Consider the following 4538-nt stretch of genomic DNA (forward strand, 5'->3'; position numbering starts at 1 on the left):
GATTGATTGCTTGAGTATACACTTATTTGCTTGCTTATTCCAAAGGATGGGAGCTACTTGGATCATCAATATGATCTCAAGAAAGGAACTCCATTTGTGGTCTTGTTTCTTATCCTTCATCTCTTGTATGATTAGGACTTTATCCATTCTTCTTCTTCCCTCCACTCTAACCCAAGCCAAAACTTTTGTGCAAACATTAACACTTGTTTTCAAACATTAGAAACCTAAGCATTATGCTTTTGATTTTCAAACTTTCTTTTCATAACACTTATTTGGAATTGAATCTTTAAGTCAACTTTGTGAAGGTGAGAAAAACAAGAAAGGGGGGTTTGAATTGTTTTTGGAAAATAAGCGATTTTTCAGAATAAGAACACACAGGAGTTTATACTGGTTCGCTTATAACACAAAGTTACTCCAGTCCACCCGACCAAGGTGATTTCGCCTTCAAAAAGGACTTAATCCACTAATCTTGAAAGATTAATACAACCAACGTCTAAGAGAAAGATCTCTTAGTCCTCCCAAGTATACAGACTACGCAGAGTCACTTGAGGAATAAAATCAATTAAGTAACAAGAATTGTAATCTAAAGGTGCTTCTAAGGTAAAGCAAATATTACAGCAATTTGAGCAAACAAGAATTTTTCACGTATGAGCAACAGCTCGTGAAAGACAAAGAGAGAGAGTAAAGTATTTCTGTGCGTTCAGGTATATCTCTCAATGAGGTTCGCCGTCCTTTATATAGAGGTGAAAGGATCGTTGTAGTGATGGCAGATATTTTGTCTTGATGAGAGTTTAATGCCATAACTTCTGTTGTTTCTTGCCAAAACAAGTTTGTCTCCCTGAATAACTTCTTTCCAAATATGGTTTCTTTCCCTTTGAAGTTGTAGTTGCCGTTACTCTTTCTGGATATGGAAGTTCTTTGTCAGAGTCTGCGTTACTCTGTTAATCTGAGATCTTTGAGATGTGACTTCAGAGCTTCTGATAGTCCTGTTCTTTTAGATCCTCAGCGTTGATTCAAGAGGAACTTTAGAGCTTCTGATATTCTGCTATGCTGTTTTGCTCAGAGTCAGAACTTCTAGAGCGCGTTTTCCTCTTTCAGATGCTTCTGATCTTCTGGTACTCTGTATCTGATTTGATTCTGTATCTGATAAAGCGATTAGATTCCTTTGTTCTTGTTCAGAGTCATGCACACTTAGACACTTTTCGTTAGAGTGCCATTTTTGGTTTCATCCTTTGTTATCATCAAAATCCTGGAATCTGTTGTAGAACTATTTTTGTTCTTACAATCTCCCCCTTTTTGATGATGACAAAACAAACTCAAATGACAGATGAAATATTCAGATATAAGAGTTTATCAGATCAGATAGAAGTGAGCTCCCCCTGAGATAGGCTAGGGAGTTCAGAAGTTCTTACCTGAGCTTCCAAGCAATGAAGTTTCTAGATACCTTTCTGCAATTTTCTAAGTCAAGTAGTGTTAGATAGATTTTTATTGAATAGTATGTTTGTAGAGTACTTAAGGATTTAGACAATTTTTCATCAGAGCTGTTTGATTTCTCCCCCTTTTTGTCAGAATCAAAAAGACTTAAAAAAATAAGCAGGAAGAAAATATATATATATCCAGATAAGAGAAAAACATCAGAGACAAAACATAAAGCAACAAGAAAAAAAAAGTCCTAGGTGCCTAAGGGTTGGGAGGGGGAGGCATCCTCTGAAGCAGTTGGGTCAGCAGATTCTGGATGTTGGCGTTGACTGTGTCCTGTTGATCCAATCTGGCTCGGACTTCCTTCTGCTCTTTCTGAAGCTCCTCAAGGGTTTTGAGAACCAGAGGGGCAAATGTAGAGGACTCCCCCTGAGTCAGAGCATTCTGTTCTTCAGCGGCTTTAGCTTCAGCTTCAGCAGCAGCTTTTGCTTCAGCTTCAGCAGGAGCAGCAACATCAGCTAGAGCTTTGGCTTCAGCTTCCCTTACCCTTTGGAGTTCTTCTTGTCTTGCTCTTTCTTCTGCTTCCCTTCTGGCTTCTTCCTCAACTTCTCTGGCTAAGCGCTCCTGTAGTCTTGCCTCAGCGTCTCTGATAAAGTCGTTTCTGACTTGCTCAGAGAGGTTCTTCAGCTTAAAGGCCTCAGAGGTCATCCAACCAATGACTCTGTTCCAGTGTGTCCTAACAGAGGAAGGATCATCACTGATGCCAGAGTTTGTGGACAGGGACTTAACCTTTTCCACTGATGCTTCTGCAAACAGCATAATTGCCTCTTCTAGGGTTGGCAGGGAGTGGTCAGGTTCAGATGGTAGAGGTGAGGAAGTGGGAGGGCTTAGGTTGAGAGTTTGAGGTTCAACGGAAGTGTTTGGAGGGGTAAGATCAGAGGTGTTGGGGTCAGAGGGTTGAACGTCAGATGGAGTGATGGTTGGTTGTTCTATGGGTGGTGGTGAGGTTACTTCAGGTTCCGGTGGAGGTTGTTATGGTTGTTGTGAGGCAGGGTTTTGAGTTTGAAGTTGGGCTAGAGTGGGAGAAGCGGGGTCAGAGAATTCTGTGTCAGATGAGATGATAGAGTAAGGAGGTGATTCTGGGGCTGAAGATGAGGAGGTGGTTTCATTCATTTGTTCAGCTTCAGATAGGGGTATGGAGGTATTGTCGAGGTTAAATTTTGGGAGTGGTTGATGTGTTCTAGTCGTTGAAGGAGGGGTTTCAGATGGGGTGTATAGAGGTGTTGGTAGAGGTATAGAAGAAGCAAGTTGCTGTACAGAAGGAGCAGGAGAGGCAGACTTACCAGAGGACTCATGCAGAGGTGCTGGCGGTCTTGATCCAGAGGAATCTCCTAGCTTCGCTTTCTTTGCCTGTGATGTCTTCTCAGAGGGACCTATTTTATATCTTACGAAGTTGGGAGCTTTATCTGGCAGTTCGCTCAACCTGAATTCTGAGATATCCACTCCTTCATCCTTCAGACGTTGGAGATAGTGCAGGATTGCCTCTTTGGGTTCTTCCTTGGAGAACATATATAGACTGTAACACCCGAGGTCGGAGAGGACGAAGAGTGGTTACATGTAACATCCGAGGGTGATAGAGTGGTTGTCGATGCATGATGCATGACAATGAGACACTCCTAGCAGCTTCTAGGGGAAAAACCGAATTCACATCGGAATGAGAGGGATCCTGAGGCTATGCAGGTATGAGACTGCATGGTTGAATGAAGGCTTATAAGGATTAATTAGTACTACCTATACCAACAAGATGCATCTTCTTTTCGGTAGCCTAACAGATAAGAACTCCATAGTTAAGCGTGCTTGACTTGGAGTAGTATTTGGATGGGTGACCTCCTGGGAAGTTTCCCAGGAAGCGTGTGAGTGAGGATAAAACATGCTGAAAAGACCTGTGTTGGTTTGTGGGGTCAGTCGATAATCCTGAAAGCAGTTTGGGATGTTACAAATGGTATCAGAGCCAAACCTCTCCCAGTACGATGTGGGATAAGAACTCCATAGTTAAGCGTGCTTGACTTGGAGTAGTATTTGGATGGGTGACCTCCTGGGAAGTTTCCCAGGAAGCGTGTGAGTGAGGATAAAACATGCTGAATAGACCTGTGTTGATTTGTGGGGTCAGTCGATAATCCTGAAAGCAGTTTGGGGTGTTACAAATGGTATCAGAGCCAAACCTCTCCCAGTACGATGTGGTTCGGGGACGAACCAAGTGGAAGCTGGTGGGCATGTAACACCCGAGGTCGGAGAGGACGAAGAGTGGTTACATGTAACATCCGAGGGCGATTGAGTGGTTGTCGATGCATGATGCATGACAATGAGACACTCCTAGCAGCTTCTAGGGGAAAAACCGAATTCACATCGGAATGAGAGGGATCCTGAGGCTATGCAGGTATGAGACTGCATGGTTGAATGAAGGCTTATAAGGATTAATTAGTACTACCTATACCAACAAGATGCATCTTCTTTTCTGTAGCCTAACAGATAAGAACTCCATAGTTAAGCGTGCTTGACTTGAAGTAGTATTTGGATGGGTGACCTCCTGGGAAGTTTCCCAGGAAGCGTGTGAGTGAGGATAAAACATGCTGAAAAGACCTGTGTTGGTTTGTGGGGTCAGTCGATAATCTTGAAAGCAGTTTGGGGTGTTAGGCTTCCCAAGAGGTGTCCAGAGAAGGTCTAACGTTGACCTTCTCCAGAATCCCCATGCTCTTCAGATTCCTGGAGTTCAGAGGCTTTCCAGTGTCTATTGCCATGTCGTCCATGAGCCTGAACTTTACCAGATGGTCCACGAGACCACTTTCTATCAGTACATCTGAGATGAGTCTTCCCAGAGGAATGTAAGTTCTGGACTTTATGTGATTTCTGGTTTCTCATACAGAATCTCTGAGGTATTTGAAAAGAAGTGCTGGGAGGCATAGCTTCAGACCTTTATGAATGCAATACAGAATACATTTCTGATCTGTATTGATGTAATCTGATGAATTTGACGCTGGGCGATGATGGATTGTTCCCAGAATGATTTTCAGTCAAACCCGGAGGTTCTGAAGTAGTTCCTTGTTCTTAGAAGGGTTGCC

Source organism: Lathyrus oleraceus, chromosome 5 (assembly GCF_024323335.1).
Source record: "Lathyrus oleraceus cultivar Zhongwan6 chromosome 5, CAAS_Psat_ZW6_1.0, whole genome shotgun sequence".
NCBI lineage: Eukaryota > Viridiplantae > Streptophyta > Magnoliopsida > Fabales > Fabaceae > Lathyrus > Lathyrus oleraceus.